The 17,947-nt window shown below is 41.4% G+C and overlaps 2 protein-coding genes across 4 annotated transcripts in view; both read left to right on the plus strand.

Moving 5' to 3' along the window:
• Window positions 1–17,947, plus strand: part of XRCC4 (X-ray repair cross complementing 4) — a 372,319-nt gene that overhangs the window by 353,753 nt on the left and 619 nt on the right. The window lies entirely within an intron of this gene.
• Window positions 6,798–17,947, plus strand: part of VCAN (versican) — a 114,020-nt gene continuing 102,870 nt past the window's right edge. For all 3 annotated transcript variants that reach the window (XM_030847128.2, XM_030847136.2, XM_060295975.1), the window contains exon 1: window positions 6,798–6,862. The gene's annotated coding sequence lies outside the window, so the exon portion shown is untranslated. The remainder of the gene's footprint in view (window positions 6,863–17,947) is intronic.

Raw genomic sequence — 17,947 nt, forward strand, 5'->3', positions numbered from 1 at the left:
TTCCTCCAGCTCCATTTTTCTTTCTCAAGATTGCTTTGGCTATTTGGTGCCTTTTGTGTTTCCATACAAATTGTGCAATTTTCTGTTCTAGTTCTGTGAAACATGCCATTGGTAGTTTGATTGGGATTGCATTGAATCTGTAGATTGCTTTGGGTAGTATAGTCATTTTCACAATGTTGATTCTTCCAATCCAAGAACATGGTATATCTCTCCATCTGTTTGTATCATCTTTAATTTCTTTCATCAGTGTCTTATAGTTTTCTGCATACAGGTCTTTTGTCTCCTTAGGTAGGTTTATTCCTAGGTACTTTATTCTTTTTGTTGTGGTGGTAAATGGGAGCGTTTTCTTAATTTCACTTTCAGATTTTTCATCATTCGTGTATAGGAATGCAAGAGATTTCTGTGCACTAATTTTGTATCCTGCTACTTTACCAAATTCATTGATTAGCTCTAGTAGTTTTCTGGTAGAGTCTTTAGGATTCTCTATGTATAGTATAATGTCATCTGCAAAGAGTGACAGCTTTACTTCTTCTTTTCTGATTTGGAGTCCTTTTATTTCTTTTTCTCCTCTGATTGCTGTGGCTAAAACTTCCAAAACTGTGTTGAATAATAGTGGTGAGAGTGGACAATCTTGTCTTGTTCCTGTTCTTAGAGGAAATGGTTTCAGTTTTTCACCATTGAGAACGATGTTAGCTGTGGGTTTGTCATATATGGCCTTTGTTATGTTGAGGTAAGTTCCCTCTATGCCTACTTTCCGGAGGGTTTTTATCATAAATTGGTGTTGAATTTTGTCAATAGCTTTTTCTGCATCTGTTGAGATGGTCATATGGTTTTCCTCCTTCAGTTTGTTAATATGGTTTATCACATTGATTGATTTGCGATTATTGAAGAATCCTTGTATTCCTGGGATAAACCCCACTTGATCATCCACTTTTTAACTTTGGTTTGATTTATCAACTCTGGAAGACTTTCAGAAACTTAAAATGAATTCTGAGTACATATCATCGAGCCAACTGTTTTTATAATGGAAAAGTAAGAAACACAGTTTCTTCATCTATAACTAGATTAATGCCCAGGATTCAATGTCAGTAGAATGTGTGTGTGAAGAGATTTTCTAGTAAAGGAAATAGATTTGTTGGGCTACGATTCTTCCCTAATCTATTTGTAGTCAGTGGCGTGTTTTTTTTTTGTTTTTGATTTTGGTTTTTTTTGCGGTACGCGGGCCTCTCACTGTTGTGGCCTCTCCCGTTGCGGAGCACAGGCTCTGGACGCGCAGGCTCAGTGGCCACGGCTCACGGGCCCAGCCGCTCCACGGCATGTGGGATCTTCCCGAACCGGGGCCCGAACCCGTGTCCCCTGCATCGACAGGCGGACTCTCAACCACTGCGTCACCAGCGAAGCCCCCAGTGGCGTATTTTTAAATGATGGCTGAGTGAACCAGCAAAGGACACACACACACAAATACTTTTTTCCCCCTCTAAGTTCATTTGTCATTATGTAGGTCATAAGCTTGACTACTCTAATAAATTAATTTTTTTCTGTAGAAATTATAAGCTTCTTTAGGATGGGAAGCAATTCTTACCTTCTGAATTATTCCTGAATACCTAAGGTCTAAAACAGTGCACATAGAAGGTGCTCAGTAAATGTTTGTGGACTTGAGCAAAGAAAATAGAAGCGAAATTGAGAGCAGTCTGTTTGTGACAAGTATTTGCTGAGTCTATAGATGTTCTTCTCTTCTTTTTTTCTTGATGAGTTATAGCAAATACTTAATCTCGTTTGTATCACAGGGTTAAAATGTGATCACTCATATTTTGTGACAAGAGCCTAAAGTCCCTGACATTCATCTCGTCCTTCAATTCTTTTTACTGATAGAATAAAAATAACTGCTGTTACTTCTACTCCCTGTTCTGATACCTGTACTAGAGTCCTCCAAACATTCTTCTCACTCTGCAGAACGTCCTTTGTTTTCTGTCTTAGTTCCACCTTTGCTCACAGGAGACAGTAATGATGCTATGTTGGCTTTTTGCCCCAGCCATGGTGCTTTCATTAAGTTTCTTGTCCTCTGGGTCCCATTGTCCTCTAATTAAATACATGGAGCCTGGTACTCACTGAAAATACACAGCAACTGCTAAAGTTTTGCCTCTTAAGAAAACCTCTGCGTTGCTCTCTGCCCTGCCGCGTAGATTCTAAGATCTCTACCGCTTCCTTGTGTTCAGAAACAAGATTCTTCGGTTTGCCTTGGTTCAGTCAGACAGATGCTTTATAAAAATAAATTAAAAAAAAAAAACACCTTATACTTGTCAGTCTGTGGGGAGGAAAAGAAAAGAGATTGAGAAAGTGACTAAGGTTGCTATCTTTGACTCAATTTAGTTGGACTGCTTTATTTATGCCTTGATCTTTCCCTTTACAAAAACGATGGCATTTTTGATACTCTCCTCCAGGCAGCCTCCCCAGGGCAAGTGCAGATGTGCTGAGCCATTTGGCTGCAGCGTGGACCTACTCAGAGAGCCTCCCTTCTCCCCAGTGAAGTCATCTCCTCTCAGCAGCCCAGCCTTTCCCATCACTCCATGTTGGAACTTGGCTTTGGCTTGCATAGTTCTGTCATGATGTAGATGGTCTTCCAGTTAAGTTCTGGAGAAATCTACCCAACCATGAACAGGACATTTACAGCAAAAAAAAAAAAAAAGAACTCTTTTATTGAAAGAAACATTTTACTGTAACATTTTGATTTGGAGGTTGGGGAGCAAAGGCTTGGTATCTGATTTCTGGGGGAAAAAATTGCATTCTTCATGGCTTTCTAAGGATATTTGTCTGTATTTAATTTCTCTGAGTAATTTATATACTTCAGGCTAAAGTGTAATGAGCTTGTCACCATCACTTTGCCTTTTGTAGGCTTTCTTTTATTTTTTAAAGAAAGCAACAAAGACCTTATATTATTGAATAGTTCTGCATTTCCTAGAAACCAAAGAAGATTTGAAGTGTTGGGTAAAATGTCTTTCCCTAATCTGTAAATTTTTTTTTAAAGCAATCTTAAAGGGTTGACTTCCTTTTTCTAGGGTCTTTGGAATTCATTAAAGGTGCATTTTTAATCTTTCACATTCTTTCACCACCCAGAGAGGATATTTGCTTCATTGTGCCTAGGATCAGCCAGATCAGGGACTTGAAATGTGAACTCTGTTTTCGGAGTGTGGATGGGACTGGAACCTCGTCATTCCTAGTGCAGCAACAGATAATACGATGTCTAAGAACACTTCACCTGATCAATAAAAAAGGAGAAGACTGAAATGTGATCCTAAAGGACCTCAGAAGGAGGTTTAGATAAAGATAATGAAATTCTCTGGAGACCCACCTGACATCTACACCTTTCTTCTCTAAGTCTTTGGCTGGCTGCCCTCTGATCTCAGCCAAGTTCCTAAAGACAAGATCAAGGCAATGAAGCAAGGCACGTAGCTTCTGGCTTCTGGTTTCTTGTAGACACCAGCGCTGGGAATGAAGAGCTTGTTTTATCTACACCTGGGACCATGGAGTTTACATACAGAACATCCCCAGTACAAGGACATGATTTAAAGGGGGATGCACAGAATGATATTTTAATTACTGTTTAATTCAGACAAGTGTATTGGGCAAATATAGTTTTAGTTATAAAAGCTGCAAATATATATTTTCTCATTCAAGAACTTTTGATGATTTTTCAGACATAGGAGAATAAGAAATAACTTTCTCTCATTCTCTTTTTCTTGATTAAAGAAAGAGAGAAAGGAAGGAAGGAAGGAAAAGGAAAAGAGAGGAAAGGAAAGAAAGGGAAGGGAAGGAAAGAAAAAACAAAGAAAGAAAGATAAAGATGTCCTCAAGGAGAGTTACATAGAAATAATACAGCTGTAGACTCTATCCTGGATGTACCAGGTATGCTTTCCTTTTTGTTCTTTCTCTATCATACATAGCTAGAGGGCGAAATCTGCCTTAGAGAAAGAAAGCAGATATTCAGGGGTGGCATTTCATTCTGGTTATTTGACAGCTTGAAGAAGCATTTAATTTTCTAAGTAATAATGTTACAAGCCAAGGTAAAGAAAAGGCATGCAGTTTAAAGCTTTTCAACTTTGTCCAAGTTCTGACTAGTTATGTCTGCCTGAGAAAGTGCCTTTGCCCCGTAGAACTACTCAATCAAGAGTTGTAATGTCTATGGGCACTACAAGGAACCAAAACGTTGGAGGGCTGGAGAAACACATTTGGCAAGATAAAGGAAAATATCTCAGTATATAAGGAGTAGCTGACCCATAATTTTAATCATGTTCCATTATGTACAGATGGTATTATTTGTAGTGAATGTTAACCATTAACATTTGCTTGAAAATGGATATTAATCTGCTATTAGTTTCTTGTTTCTGCTCTAGGTCTCCTTTGTAGAAAAGTTTTACTTAACTGTATTATGAAGGGAGAACAGGGTAATGGGGAGATAATAAGCTTTTCAGATTGGGAGATCTACCACTTAAAAAGTGGCTGTGGGCAGGACACTTAAATTCTTTGGAACTCAACTAGGTTCACTCAAATTTAAAAATGAGAATAATAATATATACCTTGAAGTGTTTCAGAGAAAGATCTAACCTAATGCCTGGGTATAAACTTCAATAAAGACTCTTTTATTTCATTTTTCTCCCTTTCTGAGTGAGCTCATCTCGGTCATAAAGATGCTATGAGGAGCACTGAAAAGACCACTGGACCAGGAGTCAAGAGTTGTGTGCTGGTAACAGCTTTGTTATTAATCGTGTAATTTTAGGAAAGTCACTTTCTGGGCCTTAGTTTGCTTATCTGTTAAACGTAAAGGTTGAACTCCAATTCTGTTCTATGACTCTGTTATTCTAAATATATTTTAATGGACTAGAATCTCAATGTTGGAAATGGTCGTATAATAACTGTACTAAGAGTAAATAAATCATTTTGAAAACAAATAAGTTGATTTCCAAATCCTAGAATTAATAGTTACATCGTTCACTGTAGTGAGCTCATAGATAGATAGGTAGATAGATAGATAGATAGACAGATAAATAAATAATGCACATTTTGAGGACTGAAGTTCTCCTAACAAATCTTCTACCTGTTTATTAATTAAAATCTATGATCATGCAGAACACATACAATTTTCAAAAGAAACATTACAACAAGAGTCTAGGCTGCTACAAGTTTTAAAGTATGAGCTTAAGCCAACCTACTCAAAGAAATTCAGAGTGAAAATGGACTTTCTCCTTTAATCATCACTCTGTGAGGTGTTGTGTTTGATATAATTTTATAAGTAGGGACTTCAGAGAGAAGAATTATCTCATTTTCCATATTTGGAATACTTCCATATTTGTGTAGAAAGAAAAGTTTGCTCTCCACTCCAGTATCCCCAGTGTTAAACTGATATGCACCTTGGATTTATTTTGTTTCCATTGTATAAACTCAATACTTGACTTCAAAGAAAAGTAAGATACAAAGTCCCTCTTTTCTAAGGGGCAGAAATCCTTTGTGTCAACTGGTTGACCCTTGCTCTGTCAGGTCCTATTGGAAGTCTTTTGTAACACAATGCAGGGGACTCTTCCATGTGTTGATGCTATTTACATAGTCGGGTGGACCTGGCTAGATATAAAAATCACATAAACTCATGAAAGATTATGGTCCCGTTTCCTGACCACAAGGATGGTGATTGATATATCCAAGGAACCTCTGTTACTCAGAAAAATTGCTAAATGTTCTACCATGAGGGGCACTTTGCAACACTGAGGGAAAGAAAGAAAGAAGAAAGCTGAATCTAGACTTCTGTAGGTTTGTGGCAGGGGAAGAGGATCTGTTTGAATCCGACAAGGGATTTGCTTCGGGGAATTTCCTGTCCGGCCCATTATTACCGGGGTCTTTGTAGATTGCGCAATGACGTTGGGTTCCCCATTGGGCAGCTCCCGGGGAAAGCAATGGGGAATTCTTACGCTTTCCCTCTAGGTCTCAGAAGGATCTCGTTTTCTCAGTGTCTCTTTCAGGTTGGCAGAAGCCAGGAGCCTGACACTTCCCTCAGATGGGACAGGCAGGCTCGGTGGCCGCGTAAACACACTGTAACCAAGTTCTTTGCTGATTTTACAGAGTTTCATTTGCTCCCAAGAAGCACTGACGGTACTCAATTGTCTAGTGCTGGCCTGCCCCACAGGAGCCTGGGGGCTCCTTTCCCCTAACCCAGAACTAGCAGCACGGGGGGCGGGGAAGCAAGGGTGGGGAGGGGTGGGAAGGCAGTGGTTTCCTTGCGCACAGCGCGATGTTACTTAGTGAGTCGCTGAATGGGGAGCGCTGCTGTCCCCAAGCCGATTGGTACTTCTTGTCAGGAAGAAACGCCGAGAGGTGGGAGTGCCTGGGGAGGGAGGCAGGCGGTCCCTACCGCAAGCGCGGGGAGCTGCCTTTCCGCTCCTTTGCCTGCTTTCCAAGCCTGGGCTTTTAGGAGTGGCTGAAGCTGCGGAGCGCTCGAGGAGCCTGTGAATGAACCCTCCTCCTCTTCCTCCTCCTCCTCCTCGCTGAGTCTCCTCCTCGGTGCTGACGGTACTGTGATATAATGATGATGGGTGTCACAACCCGCATTTGAACTTGCAGGCGAGCTGCCCCGAGCCTTTCTGGGGAGGAACTCCAGGCGGGCGGGCGCAACAGCCGCGAACATTAGGTGCTGTGGACAGGCGCTGGGACCGGGCTCTGCGGTCAGCCCCGCATCCTCCCGCATCCTCCAGCACCATCCCGCACCCTTCCCCAGGCCACCGCGCTTCCTATGTGACCCGCCCCGGCAACGCCGAGTCCATTCGCGCAGCGCTGAGGTGAATTTTTCCCCTCAACTGCAGTAAAGCCGCCTTTCAAGGTAATCACGTTTCTTTTGTTCCCCCTTAAAAAAAAAAAAAGAAAAAGAAAAGAAAAAGAAAAACTTATAGGAAAAAAAATCGAGTTTAGAAAAAAAGAAGTACGTTGTAATTGGTAGAAGGCTTTAATTAAAGCTAAGAGAACTAGCTCTGAGAAATTAAGAAAATATGTGCACTGTAAAAAATGCAGGTAACTTTCAGAAGGATGTTTGGAGAGAAGAATACAGGGGAACCTTGGTGCTGAAAAAGATCCAGACAAAAGAAGCCCGGGGTGGGGTGGGAGTAGAAGGACAAATGGAATTGGGGGAAGGGAGGGAAGGGAATGCAGAGAACCCCTAGAAACGTCGTGGGGTCTTGAGCTGGAGAGGAGGGACCCGTGGCACCTTGATCCTTTTTTTTTCTTTCTCTCTTTTTTTTTTAACCTGCTCGAGGCAAAAGTTTGAATGGGGACCACCGAGACTTGCTCACATACAAGTCCCCGAAGCCGCCTTGGTGCAGGCCACCTGGCTCCCGGCCCCTGATGTGTGGTCAGTGCCCGGCGTTCCTGGAAAGCTGTTCCCAAGCAGCTTCTGACAGGGCGATCCGGGACCTGCGCGGACGTGACCCCCTCAGCCCGCGGGCGGTCTGGGAGGAGGTCCGGTCGGGGAGGTGCAGGGTCCCCGGTCCGCGTCTCTTCGGCGACGCGGGGGCTGTCAAGGCTCTCTCCGGTGCCCCTGGGTTCTTTTGTCCTACGCGCGGTGCGCCGGAGCCGGCCGGGAGGGAGCAGGGGATGGGGGTGGGGTGTTTGGAGCGACGCAGAGGTCTGCGAGGCGCCAGGGCGGGAAAAGCTTGCCCCGAACCAGTAGGGATGTGCAAGAATTTTATCTCACCCTGAGGAGCGAAGTGGAGGCTTTTGCTCTGGTCTCAACGAGCAAACCAGAGCTCAGATCGCTCTTCAGACAAAGGTGGCGCGGGGACCCGAATCTGGGGCCTCTAGGACCAGCCCTCTCGCCCGGACTACTGCAGTCCTCCTTTTCCTTCCATTTCCCCACCCCCTCCCAGCCCGCGGCCCTAGTTGAGCAACTTTACTGGCGGGTCTTGCGGCGGCGGAGAGCGAGTGGCGGCAGCTCCGGGGGACGCCCTCGGCTGGAGCGCCCCACCTCCCTGCGGAGGCGTGGGCGCCACCGGTCTACATCCCTGGTGCGTGAGGGCTGGGGGGCATCAGGGTTGTCCAGGCTCACTGTCTGTGTCACTGGGCGTGGAGCAGTCAGTGGGTTAGGCAGCGGAGAGCGAGGTAGAAAACTAGTGTCATAGCTTAAACTATTTGCTCTCGGATCCAGCTGCGCCGTAGCAAGTCCTGCAAGTCCCCGGGAGATGCTACGGGAGGGAGGAGAAATCTACGCGGCGCCTGGAGAGCTGTCCCGCGGTGCGCACACCCACAGGCGGAAGGACAGTCTCGCTATCTGTGTCCGTTTCTCATCTTTGTCTCTCCCTCTCTGTCTCCATCTTCTCTGCCTCTCTTCCCCTCTTCCAGCCTCTGCTTGGTCTCTTTCGCTCCTGCGTCCCCTCCCCCCACGGCTGACAAATGAATGGCTAGTGTGAAATCCCTGCCTCCTCTGTCCGCGGAGGCTGGCAAGGAGGGAGGAGCGAGGGAGGCGGTGCGCTCCTTCGGATCTACCCCCACTTGCTGTGCTTCGAGCTTGCAGAACCCAGATGTCTAGGAATAGGGAGTTTCTTGGTGGGTGTGGGCGCCCCCTGATGGAGAAATGCAGCACATGTGGAGGACAACGAGCCCCCCCCGCCACCCCAAACCAAATGAGCCGCTTTCACAGCCATGTATTCAAGGATGGAGCACCCTAGCTTCCCCTTTAGTTGTTAGTGTTCTACTTCGGAATCTGCGACGTAAATCTAGGGATTTGGAGGGCCCAGGAAGAAGACTTGTCTTTAAGGGCCGAAGCGCCTTCTCCCGAGTCAGCTGGGACATGCGCGGCACTCTGGGCCAAGCCTGCAGTTTGGTGGACTAACGCACGTGGCCAAGGGAGGATCCAGGTTTCGGGGGGCTTGGCGCTCAATCTTGGACGTCACTTTAAGAAAGATCATACAGAATGCCTTACTTTTGGAAATTTTATTAAGGCCCACGACCACTCGAACCCAAAGTTAGGGTCCCGCCCCAGACCATTGCCTAAGAAGGGACCCTAATCCAACATTTAAATTTCCTCAATTTCACAACACTCGCCGAACGTGGAAATTTGGGAGGAGGGCGCCGCGAGGAAAAAGGAGAAAAGGGAAGGAAAGGGACGGTGGAGAGAAAGGGAAGAAGAAAGGAACAGAGACGGGGCACATGCACGCAAACAGCCGGGAGCGGACCGGCCGGGTTCCTTTCAAGGTTTTGGACTAAATTTCGCGTCTCCTTTTAAGCCATTGTTTAAATCCCCAAAGCGATAACAAACCCTACTGAAGCGGCGTGCTGGGAGGGAAGGCGGAGGAACTAGCCCCTTAGAGAGGCTGGGGCGGGGGGCATCTCTTCACGCCTCAGCCCGCGCGAAGAGAAGACCCGCACCAGGCGCTTCCCGCAGCGCCGGGGCTCATCAGCCGCCGCCACGTGGGCTGGGGCTTCAGCTCCCGGCCCGAGACGGGTGTGACTTCTTGGGCTCGGAGACAGCTGCACTACGGGACCGGCAGTCGCTCAGCGCAGAGGCTGGCGGGGCGCCGCCTGGGTCCCCGCCCAGAGGCCAGTGGGGGCGTGGCTTTAGTCCTTCCGCGGGACAGGGGCGGGGCGGGGAGAGCGGAGCGGCGGCGCACCCAGCGCTTAGGCTCCGAGAGGCTGCTGGAGCCGACCAGACTTCTATCCTGACGGCGCTAAACACTCTTATTAAATAAAAAACCATTTGAATTTTTTTTTGCCTTGCTTCTTGGGCGTGGTAGGAGGAGTTTTCCCCTTGCGACAGAAAAGAAGTAAAGATTTACTCCAAGCAAACATTTTTGGCAGAAATATGAGACGAGTTTATCCTGTGATCCATATATTGACTTTAAAGATCACTTTTAGTCAATTGCAGGATAATCACCTTCCATACGTCCTAAAGAGTTCGTCTAGCGTGGCAAACAATTGCCATTGAAAGGACTGATAGATTCCATGAGCGCAGACCTTAGGGGCTGTGAGTGTAAATCTGGTACCTTTGCATGAGGAGCTTTAGCTCGGGCCCGGCCCATAGTGGGAGCTCAGCTCATATTTATGAAATGACTGAGCTAGTGACTTGGGGGAATGCGGCCCAGAGTTGATGCCGCCACTTAGTGCTACATTTTAGACTCTCCTACTTCTTCGCTTTATCTTGGAAGAACAGAGTTTTAATGATCTATTCCATCTCCAATTCTGACATCTAATTGATCCCCTTTCCCTTCCTTTTTGACTCCTAAAAGCTGTGACCTAAATTCTTTTAAACACTGCTTGGCAATTGTGCCAATCCTACAGTGAAAATATTCCTCTAAAGACCTAAAATGGGATGTTTTGAGTCTAATATAAAAATAGGAAGGCGTCAATGGAAGCAACAACTAGTTTTCTGAGATAAAATCTGTGCCAGTTTGGGGAGTATGTAACCTGGGATGTGAGGGCATATCAAGCAGAAGGTCTCGGAGGCTGACTTCAGGTTCTGAGTTCTATGTGAAAAAAGGAAGATTTTACAATTGTATGTGCCTGTCCCAACTAAACTGCAAAGGGTTCCACGGATTCCAAAGTGGCTGAGCAATTACTTGCTCCAGCAGGAAGTCCACGGTCCTTCGTCTTGTGGGTGGTGGGAAGAGGGAGGAGAGTCAAGACATTTGCTAAAGATTTGTGTAAGAATTCAAAGTTTCGCTTTGTTTTCCTTAGTAGATAAAAATATATATATATATAAAGTTAGCCCTAAATTGTATCTCCTGCTTTTAATTTCAAGTTTAAAAAGAATTTAAATTTAATTTTAACTTTAATTCAAATTTAAAGTTTGAAAAGAATCCCCCTAGATTTATATATGTTTACAAACATAGGTTTCTTCTTTTTCCCTGTGCCTACAAACTGGAAGGAAATACCTGTGCTATCCTAAGATACCTATATCTGCACCCTTGTAAATTGTTTGGAAAGGACCTAAAAAGTTAATTTAAGGCTGAATATGATTAATGTTAAAGATATAGTCATTGTTCTTTCTTTCCTCACATTATTACTCTTAAATACTTTGTGGTTAATGATTGGTCAGTAATTGAACATCAGAGCCTTTGAGAGCACAAAGATCAACCAGCACTGTCACCCAACAGCCATATAACTAAGCTCTTTTTGCCTAGTGGGATTCAAACATTTTTATTGACTTTGTTCATGGACAAACATCACTAGATACTGTATTTAAAATGGGATATTGCCCTGTGACTGAACAGAACTTCTCCAGACCCATGGTTCTTTTGAGGAAGAGAATGAATGACTGTAGTAGGCTATTATTCCACCACCCACCTAGAGAAACCAGTTAGGACTCACAAATACTCATTGTTGGGGGTTACTGGCTCTGGTATGAGAAAACATGCTGATTGTTGCATAGGTCTGTACTTTACCAGGAAACACAAGGCCCGTACTCTCTCTGATTTGGAATCAGAACAAGGAGAAGTAGAGATAAATGTCTTGGCCAAGCTCCACTTCAGTTAGTGAACGTTTGCCAGTTTCCTCTGTTAGCCTAAATGTGGTTAATTACTTATATATACATTTGTACATTTATATTATGTATATGTTCTCCAGGGTATTTGACTGCCGTGTTCTTATCACTGAATGTGCCAAGGGTGGTTCTATTTCAGTGGTCAGTGCAAAGCATCTTTATCTAATGTTGTTTGTTTGTTGTGTTTCCCTGAAATGCCTCTGGATAGATCTATCATCTTTAAAATTGTGTAAATGCAGATCTACACTTAAGTTTACCTTTTTCTCTGTATACATCCTTCCTTTTTCTGTGTACATCCTATCTCATTCTTCTTAAGAATTTTAAGAGGTGTTTATGTCTATAAACATGAGATTACATAGTTTATGATAAACACATATATAATATATGTTGTAATGTTTTTATTATTAAATTACTGAGCTGGTATTACCTGTGGTGTAGTGGAAGGAGCACTAGAATCAGAAAGGGCTTAGAATCAGAAAGCTTGAGTTGCATTTCCTAGTTGAGAAAACCAGGTTAGACACAACTTTTAGACATTTGGTGTCAAAAATCTATTAAATGGATATGCAGTTATAAACATCAAAAGGGTGAATACCTGTGAAAGGGCTTTGATAAATGAGAACTCCACAAATAAATGGTGTTAAGATATATCCCTGGGGCTCATATTGATCTAATTCTATGATCTTAATAATAACAGCATTACCCAAATCATGTATTTCCTACTAAACCTACAAAATGTGTTAGAGAGGGACATACTGTTTTAAGAATTGTCTAATTTCACACTTGTATGTGGAATCTAAAAAAAACAATACAAATGAACTTATTTACAAAACAGAAGTAGACTCACAGACATAGAAAACAAATTTAGAGCCACCAAAGGGGAAAAGGGGAAAGGGATAAATTAGGAATTTGAGATTAACAGATACACACAACAATATACAACATAGATGAACAACAAGGACCTACTGTATAGCACAAGGAACTATATTCAATATCTTGTAATAACCTGTAATAGAAAAGAATCTGAAAGAAGAATATATATATATGTGTATATCTATTTCTATATATCTGAATCACTGCTGTGCACCTGAAACTGACACAATATTTTAAATCCACTATACTTCAATTTAAATAGAAAAGGAATTGTCTAGTTTAATTGAACAGAAGACAGAGTCCAGAAACAGGCTCAAACGAACATGGATATTCAGTGGAAATGAAGAATTATTCAATAAATGGATTGGGCACAATGGATTGGTTCACTCAAGATACAAGTCAATCGTTACCTCATCTCTTATCCCAAAATAAAGTTAAGATGGATCTAATATGAAATGTAGGGAATGACATTTAAAAAAATAACTAGAGGAAATTATAAGATTTTTAAAATAATAAGCTAAGAGTAAGGAAACCCGTGCTAAGGAAAAGGTGAAACCCACGCTAAGGAAAATGTAAAACCCAGAAGCCATACTAGAAAAGATTAATAAATCTGACCAATAACAATTAAATTATTTACACGGAAACAAATAACACATCTGGAAAATATTAGCAACATATGAGAGACAAAAAACTAACAACTCTTTTGATATGCCAGGACCTTTTACAAAAACTAAACCACAATCTATCAAAAAGAAAAAGAGGCAAATGTTTTATGCAGGCTGCTGGCAGAAAGAGAAAAATAAATGTTTTAACATCAACTTAAAAATTGCTCCGTTTCATTCATAGTTAAAGAAATAGTAATTAAAACAACAATGATATTCTGCACCATTTTTTCATCAATCAGAGCCGTAAAGATAAAAATAGTTTAATGAAAGTTTGTGTTGGGTCAAGTTGTGGGGAAACTGGATCTCTCATATATGTGAATAGGTTCATCTTTTTTAGAAGGTGATTTGGTAATAGCTATCAAAATTTTTTTAACTGTATATACCTTTTGACCCAGCAATTCCTCTTCTAGATATTGTCATATAGACATTGGTATGAATGCCACCCAAAACAAATGGCCAAGGATGCCCTTTGCAGCATTATTTCATAGGAAAAATTTGGAAACACCTTAAAGACTCATCACAGGAACTGGTAAAATAAACGATGCTACATTTATCTAGGGGAAAACTATGCAGCTGTTAAAAATGACACAGACACACTGTATTAGCTGATTCAGAATATTCTCCGAGATAAACTGTGTTTTAAGTGAAGAAAGTAAGGTACCAAATAGCGTAAAATATGCACCCAATTATGTACAAAATGGGCATATTCATTCATTCAGCAAATATTTACTGGGTGTCCTGGGCATTGTGGATACAGCAGTGAACAAAACATCAAAGGCTACATCCCTGGAGCTTATATTATGGAGGGCAGAGAAAGGCAATTCCCAAATATACATATACAATGGGGAGATGTGCTATGATGTAAATAGAGCATGAGAATGGGAGTGGAGAGTGCAATGTGTTGTAGATCAAGGAGGAACAGGTTCACCAGGCAGAGAACAGGACAGTGCTAAGGAGCAATGACATGAAAAAGCTTAGCCAAGTCCAGGTGCAGGAATCCAGTCACATGTTAGCGGTATATCCACATGGTGCCATTATTCCTGTGAAGCAAATTCATGACACTTCATGTTTAAACCATGATATCTCTCTCTGCATTACAGCGTTTCCTCCTTTGAGAAAGCACTCCGTAGCAACATGATAGACAATGCTCTTTACATCTACTTTGTGGCTGAGGTATCCTGGACAATTGGTTGTCTAGGGTAACTAATTCAAAAACTAGAAGACAAACCACTGTGTCTGCAACCTTAAGTCACCCTTTGCTCAGTGGAGCTTCCCCAAGATCAAGGGAGAATGCTAAATATCTGTTTACTAGAACCTTGGCTCTCTCTTTCTCTGAGGCAGCCCATCACCGGCCTGACCGTTATCCCCTCTGCAGACATCTCTTATGGATAGGATTCCTGTTGACCTTGTCTCTTGTGTCTCCCAGGCAATTAAACAGCTTCAGTCAGCTGTGACTTGATTGTTCAATGACTTTTTCCTCTTCTCATTGACTTCACTGGAATAGAAGACTAAATATAGGCACTGGCTGTCATATCTCCCAGGTCTTTCTGTGCAGACAGACTCGTTATCACTAACAAACAATGCTTACAAGACCCACACACAGAAGAGCAGAAGAATAGAGATGGGGGTCGGAGTGGTGCTCAAAACAAAGAAGCTCCAGAAAGTTTCTCATTTAGTAAAATCAAAGAAGGCAAATGGTGTGTTTAACAACCATGACCATGAACACAGTCTTATAAAAACTAGAGAAACGGAATGACATCCCTGGACTCTAAGGAAGAGGCAATGGAAATATAGTTCTGAGGTCAGAACTTTGGGCATTTGAGGTATATGGAGTGGAAATGGATGAGAGGCCAAGCGGCGCCAGTGCTAAGCTTGAGTGCACGGAGCCAAGGCCAGAGGCTGCTGCCTGCTTAGTGCTAATGACTGGCCAGCTAGAATATGGACCTTGAGGTGCCAGGTCTGATTTTCCAAAAGAAGTCAGAGATCTGGGACTTAGTGTGAACTCTCCAATTTTTAAATGTTGGCAACTTATTTAAACATATTTTTGCAAATATATTTAAAACATGACTGATCTCTCCCTTGCACTTTTAATGCACTGGCTCCTTCCCTAGCCTTGTCTTAGGGACAGTCTTACTTGGGCAAGTGATGAGTATACTTGTTATATAGATGAAGAACTGTTTCCTCCCCTCCCTCAAAAAAAAGCCACTTTTATGAGGATGAAGTATGGCACAAAGAGTTAGACTTTTGAGTATCTGCCTTAGACAGGAGATCAGGATGCAGAAGACCCATTCCTGGTCAGGATTACATCTTCCCCTCTGGTTTTGTTATAAGATCCAACACTCTAGATATTGACAAACATCAGATATTACTGAGTCACAGTAAATATTAAATGTATTTCAGGTGTTAATTGGCCCACTCACCCATGTTTAAAGAGATTGTTGACACTTCTCTTCAAAATGTATTTCTGGATAGGAAATAGGGGCATTGGTCACACATTTGGTCAACAAACCTACCTCAAGGGTCTACTCTGAAGCTGGCACTGTGGGTGAAATATTGTGGGAATTAGTAAGCTGAATGTGATACCGGCTCTGCCTTCCAGAAGCCTACTGTTCTACACAGGAGATAAAACATGTTTCTAAATAATGATTCAGAGCACATAGAAATAAGTTATAGGACAATTTACTGTGAGCATGAAGTTGTACACAGCTATAGTAGTAACCCAGGTTATAATTTTCAAATCTAAGAGCTTTAAATACTTTTCTTTTTACTACTAGTGATATGAAACGAGGAAGAGAACACTGGTAGAAAGCTTCAATTAGAAATTTTAATAATAAATATTGAGTACTGAATATGCTGTGTATCACTGAGCTATATTTTATATACATTCTTTTATCAATTCTGATTGTACTGCTTTTCATTATTAAATAGCTACTGGAAATGAGAGAGTTAGTAACTTACCCAAAATCACAGAGTATAAGCAGAAGATTTGGAACTTGAATTCAGGGCTATTTGACAATGGAAATAGACTTTTTATTATTATTATTTTTTAAAATTTTATTTTGGAAATAGACTTTTAACATTAAGCTTATAAAAGTTTCCTGAAAAAAAGAAAAACAATTAAGAAAAATTTTTCTTGAAGGACAATAGGAAATTATTGTTTGTAAGCACAATTACAGAAAAGTTTCTTAGTTGGATTCAGTTAGTACTCATGGAATACACTGTCTTTAATAGCATTGTATGATACAATCTGAAATTTCATTTTGTTGAAAACTGTAGGGTATGTGAAATTGATATCTTAATTTTTCCCTGAAATATTGTTATAGTATTGAGATATGGGTATATACTTCCTGCTTGCTGTGGTATCTTATTAATAAAAAAGAAATGTAGAAACATAATTTCCCAGTTAGTGTGTAACAACATCTATTAGCATATCTCAGTAATTATATGATAAATAAACTTAATTATCAAGGTTACTTTAGGATTATCAACTGTATACTTTTCATCGTGAGTTGTCAAATGGCCTATTGATGGAAAATATAAGACATACAATGTATTAGGTAAAAAAAAAAATGGTCTTCAGGACATATCTAGAATTTTATAATTTTTTTAAGAAAGGTTCTAACACTGATTTCAATATATATAAAATAAAGCAATCAGGTAGGGAAGAATATCAAGAGTAAAGGTATAGCTGTCATAAATTATGAAATTGAATTTGAGCCCAAATTGGACTTGGATTCATTCTTACAGCATTTACTTCTTTTTAATCTAGCTTTTCTAAATCATACACAATTTAGATATTTTCTAAGGCAGTTATGCAGGGCACCAACTCAAATATGTGTCAGTTAGGATGCCTTCAGTGACAAGCAACAAAAATCCTTGATTTTATTGGTTTAAATAATAAAGGAATTTATTATCTACTATAAAGAAAGTTCAAGGTTATGGTTGGCTGTAGGTCTAATGCCTGAGCACTTCAGCCCTGCCTCTCCTGATTCTTTCTCAGCTTCATCCCAGAGGGTATCTTATATACTCATGGGTGCAAGACAGATACAACAGTTTCACGAGGTATATCCTATTTTGATAATGTCCAGTGAAGAAAAGCAACCATCACTTCCTTTTTTCTCTTCTTAAAATGAATATACCTTTCCCAGGAGCAACCCCTTCACGCAAGATCCTCTCACATCTCATTGGCCAAAATTGCATCATATACTCACTCCAAAACCAGTCATTGGCAAAAGAAATGGGAACAATGTAATTGACATAGAATAATCAGGATCATCCCCTTGGGCTGGGGTTTGACCCAGGTTCCACTAAAGTATATGGCTGTGTGAAGGAGGGTAGATACTAGAATGGAATTAGAGTTTTGTTAGAAAAGAGAAGGAGGAATGGCTACAGGATAGCCAATCAACAATGGCTGTTATAGAACAGTCCTAAAAGTAACTGAGAAGGGAATAACTGTGGAGATCAAATAGCCCTCTGCAGTTCTTCTGAGCTTAGCTCTTTGATTTCTAGATGGTCCCCAACAATGGTAGTTATCCTCCTCATAATGATAGCTTCATAGATATTTGAGCTGGAAGGGACCATGCTGAGACCCAGATTTGTTAAATGTCTTCACACAATAAATTAATGGCAAAGCCAGGGCAGGGTTTCTTGACTCTCAGTACAGGGTGTTTTCTTTCATTCTTTACCCTTCAGACAGTTGGAACTGCTTTAAAACTCATGGCAAGCACTGGCCTTTTCTGTAATTAACAGCTTCTTATAATATATGTATTTTGTTTGTTCAGCCTCCTAGAAACTAAATTGAGTTTGTGCTTTAAAAAGCCTACTGGAAAAAAAAAAGAAAAAGAAAAAGAAAATTGGAAAAAATAAATAAATAAATAAATAAATAAAAATAAAATTAAAAACA

The sequence above is a fragment of the Globicephala melas genome, chromosome 3 (assembly GCF_963455315.2).
Source record: "Globicephala melas chromosome 3, mGloMel1.2, whole genome shotgun sequence".
In the NCBI taxonomy this organism is placed as follows: domain Eukaryota; kingdom Metazoa; phylum Chordata; class Mammalia; order Artiodactyla; family Delphinidae; genus Globicephala; species Globicephala melas.